The sequence below is a fragment of the Numida meleagris genome, chromosome 2, assembly GCF_002078875.1.
Source record: "Numida meleagris isolate 19003 breed g44 Domestic line chromosome 2, NumMel1.0, whole genome shotgun sequence".
Lineage (NCBI taxonomy): Eukaryota > Metazoa > Chordata > Aves > Galliformes > Numididae > Numida > Numida meleagris.
Window position 1 is genome coordinate 291,811 of NC_034410.1, and position 19,630 is coordinate 311,440.

A 19,630-nucleotide genomic window follows, 5' to 3' on the forward strand; every position below is an offset into this window, starting at 1 on the left:
GAGGAGAGGAGAGGAGAGGAGAGGAGAGGAGAGGAGAGGAGAGGAGAGTGTGATGGATCTGGGATTTTCTTGTTTAAGCTGAACTCTAACATGATCTTGCTAGATAAATAATGTGCATTCAGCTCTGAAATGCTAGAGTTTGCTGTTTGCTGTTGCATTATTAGATAAAGGGGGCAAGAAGATTCATGATTTGATATTAGAACAAAGGCATCAATAACAAACCTGATGCTCTGACAGCATGGATAATGCAGCAAAAGGGAAGAAGAATTTACAAGTGCAGGAAACAATGCGGTGATTTATATTTCAGTTTATTTTCCATCCTCTTTTGGTCACTAGCTGCGAGCATAATGAAGAGTTTATGCAAAAAAAAAAAAAAAAGGAAGTACTCTGAATTTGTGGTATGGCAGCAGCTCCAAAGTCAGTGGGGACTCAGCAAGAGGTAGGGTTACAGTCATTCTGTGTGTTAGATCTCTCTCCAAACAGTCTCTGTTAAACATCATTTTTAAGTGCTATGTCTTGCAAAATAGAAATGAACTTAATGGCAGCTTAGATTCTGGGTTTCTGGGTTTTTTTTTTGCTTTTATTCATTGCTCTCTTCCTTTTTCCCTCCCCCAAACTCTTTTCCCCCTTCATCCATAAAAACAACAATTTTAGGGATCAATTATCCAAAATCATTAAATCACCAGCAGTACTCACAGCTGTAAAAACATCTGCATTATAGGCTCTGCTTCTTCCTAAGAGACAGAGATGTAATGGATTCTCTCATTCTGGCATAATTGTATAGCTTCTGGTTTGTGTTATGTTGGGAACGTGGGTGGGGGAGGTAGGACGGAGGCATCTTGCCTTGCCTTAAACTGATTCGTGTTCGTCTGGTCATGAAACACATGGCTACACTGAGAAACAGAGCGCAGACCATAATCCAGCAAGCAGCATCCCCTCTTTTACACCCCACAGGCTCTATCTTCTCAGTGTTATGGAGGAAAATAATTTCACAGCCAGTAAACTAGGATACTGTGTTCTCCAAGGAAAGAATTTGTGCGCTATGCTGCTGCATAATGGCCATAGGAGGGTTGCTCTGTGAAACCCTTTCCTTCTCTCTCCCTGCCAGTAGTTGCCTTAGTGACAAAACTAATCGCTGCTGGTGCCCCTGCTCCCATGAACAGGAGGAAAACAAAGCCATTTTTATTGCCGTTCCAGCAATCCTCTGCAAGTCTGTTCTCAAGACAGAATGTGCTGATTAAAAAGATACGTTGCGGGCATTAGAGTAACACAATGAAAAGGCAGAGTGCAGTGCATGAATCTTTTCTCTCAGCGGTGCCGTTTGAAGAACTTCTTGAAGTCAGTGGGTAAGTGCATTATAAGCTCACGTAGGTGGGAGTTTAAGGAACATCTTCTCTCTTTTGCAACAAAAGTGGAGGGATTACTAAGTTTGAAGGCCATGGGCAAACATCTTCACTTAATCTAGTGGCTAGTTTCTGCACATAAATAGCTAACATCCATCTCTCTCTCTCTCCTTGAATAACTATGGACCATGAGCTATTTGCTAAGAGCAAAGATGATGGGAAGTATTTCCTTTCATGGTGGACTTGGCTGTATAACTTGGTGGTGTGCAGATACCCAGTTCTTCTACCACCTTTGAGATTCCTTGCTCAAAGAAATAGTTTCCAATAAGAGGAGAGGTTCCTCTAAGTGGTTTAATTTTCCCTTGGAACTCATGCTTGTGAAGATTCACGAGATTTTCACCAAGAGCAAGTAACTTAGTTAGAAAACTAATGTTATATTATTTTTCTTATTAAGGACCAAATTCAGTTCTGCAGAGTCACTAATATGAGTAAAAAAATGGTCTTAGTTCAGTGAAATCATGTAGATTCATTACATATATATACTATACATGTTAAGAGGGAGTCAGAAGTCAAAACACTTGAGGAAGCTTAGATGTAAATACAGAACCTGTTTTTATACTAAAGGAGAAAAATCAGTGACCTGTAGTCTTGGAATAAGCAATAGAATTACTGTGGAAGCTGAGGATGTTTTGGCTACTTACATCTTTAATGATCCCTCATACCACACAACGCAGTTGAAGCCACATATCTGTGTAACGTCTTCCAAATGCAGCTGCATATTTGTGTAGTCCCTCCAGGTTATACTCCAAGGTCTGTATGAATGTGAAAATTAAATAAATTGGTAATTGAGATTCCTTATAATTTAGTGCATGTCCTTTGTTTTCTTGGACAAGCCTCACTGCTTAAATCACCCTGACTGCACATGGGAAATCACAGTTCTGCTACTTCTCTCTGCAAATTGAAAGTTCCAGTGCTGACAGAATAATTACTTGTAATGTATAAGCATTTTTCCTATTGTGATAAACCCACTGAGAGAAGCACTAAATACAGGACATCCCATGCTGCCTTTGCAATGGCATGTCCTGAAGACTGCAATCAAATTATGGCATTTTCTCAAGACATGGCAGTGTTCTCATTGCAAAAATGTCACCATCTTTGTTATTTCCCTTGACTTGTTACAAGATTTTCAAAGTCAATTTGAAGTGCAATAAAGTCAGATTATCGAGGTTGCAGTGGCTAAAAGGTTGCATTACCAAGAGGTGTTTTTCAGCCATCCTAACAGGCCAGATTGCATGCAGCAGCATGATTTACAGCAGCAGGATTTCTTTTCCAACCTAATTTTTTACCTCCATTTTAAAACAACATTCTCTTGGAAAATGACTCAACTCTACTGATTTTTCCTCCTTTGCTCAGTTACGCTCAGCTGACAATTATCTTTCAGCAATGGCTGGATGTGCATTTCAGATTCTGTCAGTACTGACCAACAGTAAGCTGTCCCATGTTCACTTTGTCATTCTTGCTTACTCCTCCTGGTCTGAATTTTCTTGGACACAAAATTGTGTCCAAATATGGTTGAATTGTTCCAAGAAACAATAAAATTCAAGTACCTAAGTTATACTACTGTCATCAAGAAATACAAAGCAAGTCAACGACCTTCCAAATTTCATGGAAATTACTTCTGAGAGACTTTGCAAACCCCTGTCTTAAAACTATTTGCCATTTATTACATGCTTCTCCATTAAATACAGTGGTGAATTTACGACTGAACAGATGAGAACAAGGAGGGGAACTATCAAGTAGAATTTTCGCCTGGGATCATGGCTGCACTGCTTAGAGCAATTTGGCTCCAATGAAATCGATGGACTACAATCTCCACTGGGGAACTGAATCCTGAATTACATGTTGAACACAGATCTCCAGGGTGGAGAAGCTAATGCACTAATTGCTCTGCGTCAGCTGCTTCTGCCAGAAGACAGTGAAGTACCTTACGCTGCTGATTATCAACCATCCAAGTCTTCCATCCAGCCATAAAGATACGAGAGGTTCAGCTGAGAGAAAACAAAACACTTTAAGTTATAACTCATTCTGTAGCTACATAGTTGTTTCCCTTTGGCAAGCAGTACAGAAGTATTTCTCCCCTGTTTCTGCACGCTGTGTAAAAATTAACTAACCTTTGATAAAGTTTTCCTCTTTTGCTTGTGCATGAGTTTTCTCTGGTTGCACCCACAAATGAGTGATATAATAATGCCCAAGGGATTGACTCAAATGTGCAGGCAAGTAGAATTTGACTTAATTTCATGTCAAAATGTGGCCATGCAGATTGTGCAGGTGAGTTGCACACCCTTTGGAACTGGCATGGAGCAAAACTTATTCAGAGAGCAATTGCTGAAGAATAAAATTATATCCTAAATTCATGTTCTGTCTCTAAGGTGACTGCAGTTCTTTTTCACTTTTGCTATTTCTTTGAATCTGTGCCAATGCAACAGAAATCTTCCCAGCATGTATAAGGAGATGCAAACTCCTTCCATCCCATGTCTTTAACTTTGGACCCATGTAACCTCCTTCCTCATGCCACTTCTTCAGTTCTAGGCTTTTGTTTCTTGCCTTGATGTCTTCCATTCATAATAAGATTTGTGTTTGGAGGGGAAGAATTGAATCTCCAGTCAAGGAGTTTTCAGAACAACTCATGGGATACTCGAAATTACAATTTGCCGCTGCCTACATAATTCAGGATGGACAATGTGATGGCATTTCTGGAGTAATCAAAACACTTCATATCGGTATGAAGTTCCCCATTATTACTCCACAAGCAAAGTTCTACATCTACAGATGGAGAAGTGCTTAACTGTACTTATTTCTGTAGGAACTGTGTACCACCTCATCATTGTTTTAGCAGAAAGGGACAGTCACAAGGGTAAAGGCATAGAAGGCATAATGGCTTTATTTCTCCTTCAGTTACATTGCTACACAATGTAAATGGTTTATTACACCCTTAAGCTTTTCAAATTGTGTTAGAAAAATGAGACCACGTAGAAAAAAATGAGAAGGAAAGAAATGGTGATGGATGTTTTCTGTCCAAGAAGTGATTGAAATGCAATCCCTAATGCTGTTGCATTCTCCCTGCAAAGTCTCAGAATTTAGGAAGATATTTATTTTTTAATATAGATTTCAATGGTATCTGCAAGTCAAATTTTGAATTATTCCTTTGTGGAATGTATAAGACAAATTTCCACTGAGAACAAGTTGGTTCTAAAATAAATTATATCCCAATGTAAATATTAAATAATAGATTTTCTGGTGTTTTAAAAGTAATGCTTGTTTACAATGTATGTTTCTTTATTCTAAAATTAATGGACAGAAGATATAATATGATGAAAAAAGTCTTACAAGCAGAAATAACTTTATTGTTTGCATGCACAGGAGCATAACTGGGCTACTTGAAAGGAACTACCTTTTGGACATGCAGGTATGTTTCCATCACCAAGGTATGTTTCTATCGCCTCTAATACAGATAATAGAAATTACTATATACTTACGATGCAACACAGAGTCTCCAGAGAGTGTCATGAGTCCAGTTATATTATTTTGAGTTTTGGAGTTAGTGTGCTCTTTGTTTGCTCATATTCTTTGTATGTCATATTGCACGGGATGTAATAAGAAAAATTCATTAATAGCTATGAGTCTAGTAGTAGAGCTGGGTTCAGGGACTGCATCTCACCTTAAAAAAGACCGTATTAACAGCAACATCTTCTGGCTGGACCAAACCTAAAGGCAAAAACAGACAGATCTCCACCTCTACTACTTATAATGAATGGGACAGAATCTGTTTTCTGCTGTCAAAGCCATTCATAGATGAGAAAAAAACCATTCTCTGACTCCTTAGAATCATAGAATCAAAGAATTACAGAATGGCTTGGGTTGGAAGGGACCTTTAAGCCTGTCCAGTTCTAAAACTATGCCATGGGTAGAAGTACCTCCCACCAGACCAGGTTTCCCAAAGCCCCATCCAACTTAGCCTTGAGGACTTCCAGAGAAAGAAGCCTCTCTGGGCAGCAGTGCCAGGGCCTCACCACCCCAGAAGTATAGAATCTCCTCCTAACATCTAAACTAAATCTCCCCTCTTTCAGAATCACAGAATCATAGAACCATAGAACCCTTAGAGTTGAAAGGGACCTCTGAGGGCCATCTAGTCCAACTCCCCTGCAATGAACAGGGGCACCACAGCTAGATCAGGTTGCCCAGGCGTGATCCAGCCTCACCTTGAAAGTCACCAGGGATGGGGCATCAACCACATCACTGGGCAACCTGTGCCAGTGCCTCACCCCCCTCAGTGAAGATGACTTCTTCCTTATATCTAACCTAAATCTACCCTCTTTGAGTTTGATGTACCCTCTCTGAGCTTTAGTTCAAAGCCATTCCTCTTTATTCTATTGCTGTCTGCTCGTGTAAAGTCAGTTCCCTCCTGTTTATAAGCTCTCTTTAAGTATAGGTAGGCTGCAATGAGGCCTCCCCAGAGATGTAATGTTTAATCTACACCTACTGTCTTCCATTTTGAAGCCATTTCTGCTTGTTCTATCACTACATGCCTTTGCAAAAATTCTCCCTCCACCTTTTCTGTACGTACCCATAAGGCACTGCAAGTCCACTGTAAGGTCTCCCTGGAGCCTTCTCTTCTCTAGACTCTAGCTCATCTCCCTCAGCCTGTCTTCAAAGGAGAGGTGCTCCAGCCCATGTTTGTATGGAACTTCCTATGTTCAGGTTTTAGGCCATTGCTCCTTGTCCTGTCACTACACACCACCGAGAAGAGCCTGGCCTCATCCATTTGTCCCCCTCTTCTTTTCCCCAGGCTGAACAGATCCAGATCTCTCAGCCTTTCCTCATTCAGGAGATGCTCCAGGCCCTTTATCATCTTTGTGGCCCTCTGCTGGACTCCTTCTAGGAGATCCCTGTCTTTTTTTGAACTGGGGAGCCCAGAATTGGACACAGTACTCTAAATGTGGCCTCACCAGGGCAAAATGTGATATCCAGTTAGGGCAGGATTAGGTTTCCTGGCCAAAGTATCCAGTGATGTTTCCGGCAGCACGCTTTTCTACCTGGCCTCCAGTAGCTGTTCAAGAAAGTCTTGGCTCTTCTGCAGGCCGTGTCCTTCCTGCCAATTACCAGCAGATATATCACCTGTTACAAGGGGCCTTAGGCTGTTCTTGGGCTAGTGAAGCAAGACCTGGGGTGCATTCAGCTCCAGGATAAGACTGTTAAATTGAAGACTACCATAATGTCTAGATACAATCTAAGTGTTTAAAATCCTGCTATAGATAGTGGAGATCTAGCCAACACCATCAATAAATGTGATCTGGCTGATCTGCCAGCAGACTCATCTTTATCGAGACACCTGTGCTAAGCCTCTGATCTTTGTTGACTCTGCTGGGAATTTATTCACACCAATGAAAAGCTGAAACCTTAATTTAGGTAACGCTGAATCTCAGCTGAAGGGAGAAGCAACAAAAAATATTATTGTCATCTGAGTGACAGCAGAGGTTTTTATTATCTATCTATCATTATAGTTAGATAATTATATAATCTATCATTATCTAACTATTTTGAAACAAATGAGAAAATCTAACTATTTTGAAACATATGAGAAATTAATGATAAATAATGGTATTATTGGGGTACCTATGTGAAAGGTTCTGGTATGGAATCTTCATAAGTTTATTGAATTAAAATCTGTTGGAGAACCAGTTTATGAAGCTACTGTACTACGTTCTGTTCTGCAGGAAACAAAACTAGATGATTTAAAAAACATTCTGGTCTTTAAATCAGTGTGTGGGAAGTTAGTGATGACATCAGTGACTTCACTGGTAACAGAATTAGGACAATAATGAGAACTCCGGTAAATCACCATCTAGAAATAAATACACCCTTCATTTTTGACCACACCAATGAATCACTGGCTTGTACTTGAGGTATTCTGCTGTTGAACAGGCTCCTATTTTTAGCTGTGATAAATAACGAACGGTGAACATTTATTCTCATTAAAAATTCTGGTCCTTCTCTTTCATCTGTGACAGTTACAGCAGTGACAGATGCATCGGCTCCCCCAGACTGACACTGTTAGTCTCCAGCAGTTGAACAAAATAATCAGGTTTGGCGACTGGTGCCTGGAGCATGCTTCTGTTGTCTGTGGAAGAGCATCAGAACATTCTGTGATTTCAGAGAGCTGCATGGGAAGGGCCATTCAACCCATTCCTGCTGTAATTTCCAAAGTTACCTGGCTAGCACCATGTTCCTTCTTATTCAGTATCCAGAAACAGGCCTTCTCTATCAATCTTCCTCATATGAGATGCATTTTTTGTAGCATATATCTATGTTTTGCAAACATAAACTGGTCCCTTTTAGCCTGTAAGAGATTTCATTCACATAAGTAAGTGACTTTCTATAGCTAAGGCTAGAACTGAGCCAATGAGTGTGTCTGGCAGCAGCAACTTTGCTTACTGCCTACTTGTCTGATGGCTCCATTTCACTGTTGAGGCATCAGCATTTCCGAGGCTCCACTGTAGGGCTAAAGCCATATTAATAATTGAAATAGGCTAGAGAACCATTTGCTAGCTCTTACTCTAAGTGGCATGGCACAGCTTCTGTTTGTTCTGTTAAAGTATTGGAGCTGCCCAGACTGGACCAAGTACTTGTGCTGCTTTCTGGGTGTGCTCTCTAGCTCTGGCTAACTTCTGGATCATGCCTTGGAATTTTATGGGAGTATGTTTGTTGATTTAGGCCAAAACCATGCCAGAGACAGAGGCTATACATAAACTTGATAGATAATTGCAAAGTAGTGTCCAAGTCCCTGCCATGGCTGTTTGATTGGCTGATCTTGGAATCTGTAGTCCTCTCACAGATATTTAAAGAACTATGGGCAGAATAAATCTCATATTTTTGGAGGAGGCTTGCAATATGACCAGGAATTCTGGGAATACATTGACAACTGGATAATGGGATATTTGATGCCCTCAAAGCATATATTATTCAATGGAGATAGTAGCTAGGATGAAGGTATTGCTGGAAGACTGGATGCCAGTTAGTAGAATAGGGTAAACTTTCTGACAACCTTATTTTTCCTCTGGATGAAAATAAGAGTCTGATCTACTGAGATAAATACAAGCCCATTGTTTACTTTATGAATTTTTATTTATTCATTTTTATACATTTTAATAATCTTTTATTTATACTCCTCTGCCTCTAAACCTTGTCTTGAAGCTTTGCATTCTAAGTAGACATAATCTCATTTTGCTCTCATCTAAAAAGACTGTTGTCATAAGAATGGCCTTAGGATGCCTGGAGAGACATAGATGTTTCAATCTCAGGACAATAACGATATCAGTGTATAAAATATATTTCACTGTGTTAGTATAAGACATCCCATTCTATTACCAGGGACAAAAAAAACTGTGATGTTCTCCTTCATACTGTATTTCCAGGGTTGGCTTGGGATGTATGAAAGTGGGCTATTGGTTGAGTGGATAAAAGAGGCCTAATAACAACACTCATTGGCATATGATGTGTAACTGCATACTGGGGAGAGTACCCGAACTCTGAAGTTGTCTTGAAATTGTAGTATATGGGCCAAAAAACCCATAATATAATACATCCTGATCATGAACAGAGGCCAAGGGACATCACAATTTGAGGTTTATAAGATGGGAATTAAAAAAGAAACACTGAATAACTCTTCTAGGTAATGCTTTGGTTAGATGAATGTGGTGCATCTGAATTACAGGAATTTCATTAAGAATAATATTTCCTGCTTTTGGTAGCCTCTTCTCTCCTTTCACAGTCATCTGCTTGTGACACATTTAGCGGATCTTCTCCTTTAGCAGATGTTTAGAAGCTATCTGTAAATATTTTCCGTGTTCCATGGTCCTTAAGTATGAACATGTCTTAAATCTCATTGATTTGTTTTGGCAGTTGGGCACCTTGCCCAATTCTAACAGTCTTCATTGTTTTTTCAGTGACGATAAAGGTCTCATCTTCCTGTCATATATTTCTGATTACTCCTATTTGGTGGGATCGCTTTGCCAAATTGATAGTCGGTTGTTATCCTTCTATATTATACAACATTGCCTATTTATGCATCTGCTATACAGAAGTTTGGGGGAATCTTCATTTTCCTGTAATGTGGCAAAGTAATTTGTAGCTCTCTCCTGAGTCATTGATTATAATTTTTAATACCATCCTCACTTCGCTCAAGTTGCTAACAAGAGCTATTGCAGTTAATAGAAAAGCTCTCTCTTCTGAAATGTATCATCAGACTTGTAAAAGCTATTACTGTGAAATATATTCACATGCCTGCACTTGTGCCAAATAGCTAATGATCTTTTGGGAAAAAAAAACAAAACAAAACAGCAGAAGGAAGATTCAATACTAGCAATCTTTTTTTTTCTCTTGCATTTGTGAACATTCCAACTTCAGAAAAGAAAAAGCAATGGGAAGATATGACGAAAACATTTAATTTAAGCATAGTTAGAGAATTCCCTTCTCAAAAGTGGATCACTATTTGTCTTCATAATCTTCAGAGTGTAATAATTTCCAAATCTATTGCTGGTGATGCTGTAGGATCTTCTAACGGGCATAGTTCTGCAAAGGAGTAGAAATGGTTCAATATTTTCAACATCCACCTACGAGTTCTGTTTTCTGATATTTCAGTACTTCTCTGGTCATTTCAGATATATCTTTTTTTAAATAAACGACTAAAGCCTCAATAAGACAAAGACTAAAGCTTTGGCAAGCAAATTAAATTAAATTCATTTAAAACTTCAAAATTGCTTTTTTTTTTAACTTTCAGTTAAAATAGTATTCACAGGATGATATAAGACAATTCTGCTTTCAACTTCCAAGTCATAGAATCACCAAGGTTGGAAAAGACCTGCAAGATCACGCAGTCCAATTGTCCACCTACCACCAATATTTCCCACTACACCATGTCCCTCAGTTCAACATCTAAACATTTCCTGAACCCACTGACCAGTTCCCTGAACAACAACTCTGCTGCTACACAAGATTTGCCGTAGCTTAAGAATGTCTGTTGATGGGTATACAGTTGATTATCAAGAGTAAAATTAGTAGCAACATGTTCAGTTCTTTCATTTTTTGATTATTAAACATTGTGACACCACTTCTTGCCTGTAAGAATATTTCTTAGCCCATTTGTCGTCTCTTAGCTGTAACTCTCCAGGAATCCCAGTGAGACTGCATGCTTCTCTGACCGCATTCAGAAGCACTGCTGCTGCCTGCTCAGCAGATTGCTCGTGGGCAGGGCACACACTGCTGGCTGCATGCTTTCAGTTACTGCAGGAAGTCTTACTAAAGTCCAAGGTTCAGACAGGTTGAATTTCTCTGGGAATTCCAGAGGTTTTTAATGAACCTTAATGACTCTATGATTCTAGGATTCTAGGATTCTATGAAATGTACCTTCCATCCTGCAAGATCTCCATGCTGTTGTGCAATGAGATGCATGCTTCTGAAGGAGGACACAAATTAAAATGTAATGTAATTTAAAAAAAAAAAAAAGGAAAAAATGTGGAAAATAAAAGGTAAAATATATATTATGATCTTGGAGTTGTCCATGGTGAAAGGAGTTTGCTTAAAGTATGTCAATATGTTTAATTGCCTGTAGAATTTGATCCTTGTTCCTTTGCCTACTTGCTGGTCTCCACTGCAGGAATTCGATCACAGACTAGGAGAAATCAGATTTAAATGTGTACATCTGGAATCATCTTACATGTCTTGTACAAATAACCATAAAAATCACAAATCTTGATCATGGCTTCAAGCTGTCAGTTTATTAAATTCCATTCCCTGTTTTTCTCATTTTTCAGCCCTAAAGAGACAACAGTGCTGAAGAGAGACTTTTTGTTTATTTTTTTTTTTCTGAGGTCAATGCCATACCAGTTATTATAGTTAGTTTAAGCTGGGAATGAAAGTTTAGCTTCCAAAATCAGCTGTGATATTTAGCTGAAGCAAAGAACTGATAATATATCAATATTAAATATTAACAAAAATAAGCTCATTGCACAGCAGGAATTAAAAGGTCACAGCAGAGCTGGAACTCAATGGTATACATAAGGGATATAAACTGAGGACCTGGCAATTAGACACCGCTGAACTTTTCATAAGGCTTTATTTTTTTTACTGCTTTATGTTAATCCAGCCATGATTTGCATTTTTTTTGTCTCCAAAGTGTCTTAAAACAGAGTAATTAACCCGATTTCCTGGATAAATTCAATGGTGGTAATTACATTTTGCATATCCAAATTTTTCCCATTAATTAGAGAGAACTTTTGCTACTGATGGAGGATAAAGAGTCTGTGGTGGTTTACCACTGAAGTATTGTTTTTAATGCAGGTTCTGAACACACTGAGTTCAACTAATCCACATAAACTGATGTTCTCACATTAACCTTATGAAGCAATAAAGATGCACTAAATAATTAATACAGAGATTTAGATTGCACAGCTGTGTTTGAGCCAAGTGTGATGAACACGGGAATAACTATAGCTAGGTCATCAAATGATGCTCATAGGAATTCTGAAAAACCAATAATATCTCTCTTAGGAGCTGGCATAGTTCCTCAGATAAAACACTGAAATAACAAGGGGAAAAAAATGTTTATGTAATATTATGACAGTGCCATATCTGGACAAAGCTCCAGATACCTCAGGACAACTTCAGCAATACTGTATGGCTACGATACGGTAAACTGGAACAGAGCTGCCAAATGGTGTTCTTTATACGGAAGCTGACTCTCAGACTTACATTTACATGTCTGCATTTGGATTTGAATCCCACCCCTGCACTGCAGACACTTCCATTTAGGTAAAGTGAATCTCATCCAAAAAGCTTGGATGTGAACCCTACCTGTAGATATGTTGTAATAGCTGAACTTCAGTGGTTTACCTTCACGTCAACACAAGAATCTGTCACAGAGCAGAAAATTAAATCTAAACACCATAACTAATGCTTCAGAGGTTAGATTATAAATATATATATTTTCAAACTTCCTCATTACTTACTCCATTCTGATTTAATAGCTGTCTGAGAGAAATCCTACTTTCTTTTATATTTTTTCTGTTTATCCTACATTCTCATTAAGTCATTAGCTGTGGCTAGTATTATTTTTAATGTAAAATATTAGAGCAAATACTGGGGCACTCCTTTGTTCTTTTGTGATATTTGTGCCTTGTCACGCTTTATTCAGCTGTACAATGATGTAAATTGTGTATTTTTCCCCCTATATTGTATTAATGGATTCTGACATCTTGTTTTCTGATTTGGTAAATCCGGTAAACAACTGTCATCCTCAAATCAGCTATTTTAAGTGCTTTACCAGAAATGTTGAAAACTTGTTCTTCTCAGCAAGAAGCATGCGTTGCATATGGTTGAAAATATATACATATTCTTTTGACAGCTGCTCGATAAAAATAACCTTTCCTCTTACATCATTCAGGCAGATCATGCTGTAAAACTGCAGATTACAAAAAACTAAAAAATTGAGTCTCCTTATGGACTCTGCAAAGATACGCACACACACATATGCACAACAATAAATAAGCAGATGGATAAATAAAATCAGTAGGTTTTCCCAAATTTCTACTGGGCTACGATTTTGCGGCAGGGGGGGCTGGAACTTGATGATCCTTGGGGTCCCTTCCAACCCAAGCCATTCTATGATTCTGTGATTCTATGATTTTCCCAAAATCATACTGTCATTGTGTCAAAAAAAAAAAAAAAATTATTGGTGGATATTCTTCTAAAATTGCTGCCTTTTTGTGACTGAACACACTCAGTTTCCTCCCAGATCTTTGACTCCTTGCTATCTTTCTGTAGGATGGTTGTTTTTAGGCCGCTGTGCTTGTTTTCATGGAATAGATGATACCATGAGATCATTTAAAAGTGGGAGACCTCCAGTTTGTTCTTTCGACCTCCTCTCTGGGTCAGGACAGCTCATTATCAAAGCTCCCTGGATGATCTCAGACTAAAATAATTGAATAATATGAATAAATATGAATATATATGAACATAATATGAATAAATAAAATGACTACACTCATTGGAGGCATTTTTTGGAGAATAAACTACAATTCATCAAGTAGATATGTTAGAATGAAGAAAGATATAAAGAACAAAGATGTGTGGGGTTGTTTTTTTTTAGGTCCAACTTCCTTTTTCCCACCTTGTAAATTAAACTATGGAAAAACAAAAATACAGATTCTGAATGTTTTTTAGAGCAATTCCATCTAAGCACCATAAGACAGAGGATCCCAAACATAGCAGTATGAATAGGATGAACAGGAACTCTCATATTTGTAGGTAGTTTCTACTTTGTCCCTTTCACTGGGTTTTATACTTATGTTGTTATATTTTTGACGGAGAGTATTTGTGCAAAGACATGTATACGTATATCCACAGCTCACAGACTGAATTACAGCCAAACCCTCATGGTCTTCTCCACGTGGAACTTTCTTTACAATAGCAGACAATGACTTTGTATGCTGTACTCACTACTCTCATAAATATAAATATATATATATATATATTAACCATGTTGACACATACATATTGGCATTCTCTGAAGGGGAAAGAAGTCCACTTGGAAAATTTCCGATTTGCTTTAATCAAATACTCGGAACTGGAACAAGAAATTGAAAGACTTCAGGGCCTTTGAATCACTGCCCTGACAAGACAAATCTCAAACACCATTTAAAACCTAATGATATCTATTTAAAACTTGAATATGTAATCCCATCGAGTTGATAAGGATCCTGTTATGGTCAATAGTAAGAGAAGGGTGCTTCTAAATGCCTCTAGAAGGCAATTCTTTTCAGATACGTTAAACTACTATTTTAAGATGGGATGAATCACTCTCTATAAGTATCTGTCTCTCTTCAAAGATGATCGAGGTACCTATGAGTCAAGTTTAAACTTGTCATCTAAGTTTTAAGTAGATAAAGGCAGCAAAATACAACCCGATGTATTTGTCTCCTTTTAATTTTCTACTTCCCTCTGTTTGAGCTGTGCCCTAATAAAGCCGCTATTAAATGTAGCTACCAGTGGAGGGTTAATTTCTGAAATTCCCACTGTTCATGACAGTTCCATCACACTCTACTTCACCAGGAAACATGATTTAATTACCTAAGTAAACAGATGGCTTATTTTTCAGTGGTCTGCTAAAAACTTCATGCAACATCCCTGCCTAAAATATCACTGCACTCCTGCAAATTGTTCTTTGCTGTTTCAGTCCCCTAATTTAGATCTTCTGAAAGCTCCATCCAAACGTACAGTCCTCATTTACCTGTTCACATTTCTACAGAATCATTAGCCTAATTGGGTAGCAATGAGAGCCTAACGAGTCCTCTTTATGAATCTCCTCTGTATATACTGCCACTAATTTTGCATAGATCAAGGACCCAGCTACCAGCTACCCGCAGCTACCTATCAGCAGACTGTGGATCAAAGTCAGAAATGCAGAGCTCTCATGAAAACAACTGAGTTATAGTTATCTACTAAACTTTCTTCCCATTATTTCCGCTTGTTTTTTTTTCAACTGTTTTTTTTTTTCAAGCAAAACACTCTATGATTATTAAAATATGCCGTGAGTAATATAGAAACCTCTAAAATATTCCAGATATATTTTACAATGAGTATGGCAAATGAATGAATAGGACATGACTCAGTCTAGTTGGCTCTGTAGAAATGTATATGTGGAAATGTAGACACGTATATCCTTTTTGTATTCTGACTCAGGTGAGCCATAATTTAGAGTGGCACGGAGACAGAATTGATAGGAATGGAGATGTGATTTTATTCTTATTTTTTCCCCAAGCAGAGTTATTTCCTTTTCCTTTATTATCAACACATTGAGACTTAGTTTTTAATTACAGGATCTCAACTCAAAGAAGATGCACTAAATGTGTTATGTGAATCATATCCCATAAGCTTTTTCTTTCATCAACTATATAAACAATGTATAATATCAGTCCAGTCCTCCTTAATCAGGGAGAAGACTGCATAGCCAAACAAGAAAGAGTGATGGATTTGTGGGTTAGTTTATGGGAAATAGCGTTGGGAGACATGGTTTAGTGGGGTTGTTGGTGGTAGGTGGATGGTTGGACTAGGTGATCTTGTAGGTCTTTTCCAACCTAGCTAATTCTATGATTCTATGATTCTATAAATAAAACCAAAGTGATACTTTATAATGGTCATAATCTGCCAGGTATAGAGACAAGTGAGTTGCTCCAAGTTAGGTTTCATTTAAAAATTACCCTCCAGCTTTCCTATCTAAAGAAGGAGATACTGCCTGAAAGAATGTCCTGTCCTAATTATTCTCTATTCTTCACTGCAAAAACAAAAGCAACAGCAAAAACCAACAGTGCTCTGTTTTGCTTCATAAGAATGGGTAAAAGAATGATGTTTATAATGAGCTTTTAGTATATTGCCTCCCACGGCCTCATTTGAGCTTATCACTGCCTTGTTTCCTGTTGGCCATGAGTCATTCCAGCAAGTCATTGAGGATATTGTACTGGATTCCTCTCCAAACATCTGCTGAAAATCGTATTGCCTTCAGAATCCACTAAGAAATGAGCTCTTACACAGACATGACAACTCCAACTACTTCTAGCATTTTGCACTTTACTTCTATGGGAGCTGTGTTTTTATCCAAGTATAAAATGCTCCAAGTAAACCACGAGTTTGGGAATTGAAGCCTTATTTTCTCTTAACTTAGGGTCAGTATGACTTTTGTAGCTTCTCAAAAGCAAGCCTGTCCATTGCAGAGTATCTGTCATACAAATAAACATTTCAACAGATTGCTGAGCCTTGAAAGCTACTGAAAAATACGTGGCACTGAAGGTGTGAAACTGAATTTATGCACCTGTCAAAGATATTGGCACTTCTGAGTGGCAGGTGAATGTCAGGTGCTTTGCAAGGCTTCTTTGGACAAGTACACAATCCCTTTGGGCTGCCTGAATTTTTGAAGATTGCAGTGCCAATGGCTTGTGTTTTACGTGCTTGGGGAACTGGGCTCTTTCACATAATCAAAGGTTCTTTTAATCAAAGGTTTCTTTTAATCAAAGATTCTTTTAATCAATGCTCTCTCTTTTTTTTCTTTCTTTCTTTTTTTTTTAAATACAGTCCCTTATTATGAGTTTTCTCCTGGGTGATTCTACAGCCAGAAGGAGGCTTCAGTGTCCTGTTCGGTGACTAAGTCAACCTACACCCCTTCCTCCTTCAGTTAGGAACAAGTTGTATATTGATAGAGAACGATGCTGTATCATGTCCAGATGATGAAACTGCTAAGCGCAAGTCCAAAGACAGCTGCATGGCATGATTCCTGAACATACCAACCACCACTAGCCAGAAACCTGGGCCGTAGTGATGCAATGGGTATGATTCCTTTTCCCAATGAGATCTGTATCAGACATCTACATACCAGGCTGTTTTGGCTGAAGGTTTACTATTTAGCTTGAGATATTTTATTCTTCAGCTTCATCGTGTTGTCTATGCAGAAAGACAGTTTCTCTAGAGACTGATTTCAGGCAGGATTTTATTTCAGCAGTTATGATTCTCATGAAATAAAACCTTTTTCTCTCTCTTGTCTGTAGATGATAGCCAGTGAGATTTTTTTTTAAGCAAAGTTGGTCCTTGAGAATCTCCCCTCATTTCTTACAGAGAGAAATGAAGAGTATGGTGCTATTACCCTTACAATACTCATCCTGAAATTCCTCTCCTAGTTTTTTCTGCTTCCAGCCCTTCGGATAAAATGCTGAGGAAACCACATCCAGCCAACAGTGAGTGCTGTCTGGAACCAACCGTCCAAACTCAGAACTGATGGTGGGACCCTTCCCTCCCAGAACCTTTGCCAGTTCTATTTTTTTTTTTCTGGTTTAACGACTCGTTTTCTCTTTAAGAGACTTTTTTTGACAGTGTTAACATGGGAGCATGGTTAACATTTCTAATATCTTGAAAAAGCAGTGTTTCCCTTCTTATAGAGAAAGGGTGAATCAGCAGTCCCTAATACCCTGATTGATATGGATTGTGTCTTTCTTAATATATATACAGCATCCTTTGCTAGGGAGTACTCTTTGTGTCTAGAAGCATGGGTGTATCATACAGTAAAGTCATGTATCATTCTGAATACAGAGGAAAACTTGTTAGAGACAGAACCATATAATCCATAGCTCTGCCAGCACAGTGTGGCAACCAAACTAATTAGCTCCACAGAGAAACAAGGTTAATCAGCCCAGACACAACATCACATCAGTTAAGTTTTATCATTTGAACAGCTCAGCTAATAACTCCAAATATCAATGTGAAAAGACACTCAGTATGGATAACACCTTCTGCTGCACTCCATCAGTATGGTGCATATGCACAAGGCCATCGCCTTAATGATGTAATCAATGGGTAATTTGCATAACTGATTTCAGAGCAGATCCAACAGTTTAGCTGTTCAGGATGCCAAATGAATCAGAGTGGGCTGAGAGTATTAATGGGAATTCTCAATTAACTGGAAGGGTTTTGTAACTGATCATAGCATGAAATGATAATAAAAACAACTAGCAATCTCCTTCATAAATTTTATGTGTAAATAACTTTTTAAAACATTCCAAAAGGAAATGACCTAAGTAATGAACCGTGTTTATCTTCTTATTTCCAATATCTAAGCAGCTACAGAAGATGGCATTTCTGATTCTGTCATCCTCAAAACTGACAAAGAATGGGAAAGCAGCAGACATTAAGTGAAAATTAAAGTTAGATAAATAAAACCAGAGATGAGAGCACACTGTAGAGCAGAGCAGCAGAAACAGTTAGCAGAAATCTTCGTTGTGAGTGTCTTTGAATCTGCATCAACTAGAGACAAATTACTGGTTGAGAAAATGAAGCTGCTGGATGGGATTCTGTGCTGTGACAGAGGTTGGGCGGGAGGAGCTGCAGGTTTCCTTTTGGCAGACAATGTAGACAGACAGAGTGGTGGCAGCTGAGTGGCACCAAAGGGCTAGCATGAGTTGATGCAATGTTTGACTGGATGTCAAGAGAAGAGAAGCTCTCGTTTTGCACTGAATTGATGGCAGAAGAATTTTTTCTTCCTGTGCTTCCATGAATTGTTACCTTTGTTTTGGTAAGACTGTGCTGAAAGTCCAAATTAATGACTCAGTTAAAATTATTATATCATCAGCAGAGCAATGGTTATTGATCAGATGCTCTCTGTCAACTACACGGCACATGTAATGTACTGTATTTTAAATTAAGCTCACTGAAATAATTTGAAGCAAAGTTCCCTTACTTAGCATTTATGAAAAAGCTGGAAAAAACTGTATAAAAGAACTTAGTTATGCTGCATTAATGTTTCCTATGGGTTTATATTGTGAATACGGGCTGTTACAGAATCTTAGCCGACTTGCCACATTATGATAATTAAAATCTGAAACTGAATATTAAGAGAAAATACTTCCTTTGCTCTTCAAGCGTTTGTTTTATAATGGTGACCTCTGCATGGAATATTATTCACTGCCTTGTAGCAGGATTGAGTAACACAGAGGAATTGTATCACTTCCCGTAATACCCAGGTGCACAAGAAGGAATAACTGGTTTGCATCCAGTTCCATAAGTCTTCTTGAAATACTATGCTCTGCTTTGAACCTCTGTCTGTCTCATGTATCCTCTTTGTTTCAAGAATCATGCTCAAAATGAACAGAAACACTGCAAAACAGAAATAGTCTCACAATTTGCCCCATCATGATAATGTTCTTTGCTGTACACCTATCACTATAAAGATGAAACATAGTGCAGGCCCTAATGTAACACATAATATGCTACAGGGGTTATATATAAAGACATAAAAGGCCGAATCTCCTGTGGGAAAAAATTAATCCATTGCCACTGATTTCACTGCATAAATGCCAGTTTGTACAAGCTGAGGATCTGCTGCTTTTCATGGGGCTAATTTTAATGATTAATAAGATACCAGATTGCTGTTTGTTGTTGTTTGAAGTGATTGGTGCCCACTTTATTATTTAATTCCAGTATCAACAAGATTATCACTTAATTTGGATGAGTGTGTGCGCATAAAAATGACGCCTCACAGAGGCTATTTACAATAATCCTATCAGACGGCAGCCAAGAATTGACTGAACTATTTGTCACCCACAATGAAGATGGAATTATTGAGGAATCGAGGACACTCTCTCTCTTTGCCTGTCTTTATGTGGACATGCTGCATTATCGGAGCCAGCTAGATC

General features: G+C 38.3%; 1 long non-coding RNA gene across 2 annotated transcripts in view; it reads left to right on the forward strand.

Annotated features, from left to right (window-relative positions):
- LOC110394816 overlaps nt 633–19,630 on the forward strand; it is a 77,130-nt gene continuing 58,132 nt past the window's right edge. Inside the window, exons 1-3 of one of the 2 annotated variants that reach the window (XR_002435930.1) lie at nt 633–1,346; nt 4,764–4,809; nt 16,524–19,166. This is a non-coding gene — a long non-coding RNA (uncharacterized LOC110394816). Of the gene's footprint in view, nt 1,347–4,763; nt 4,810–16,523; nt 19,167–19,630 lie in introns of those variants that run through there. The other variant, XR_002435929.1, reaches the window with a different exon arrangement.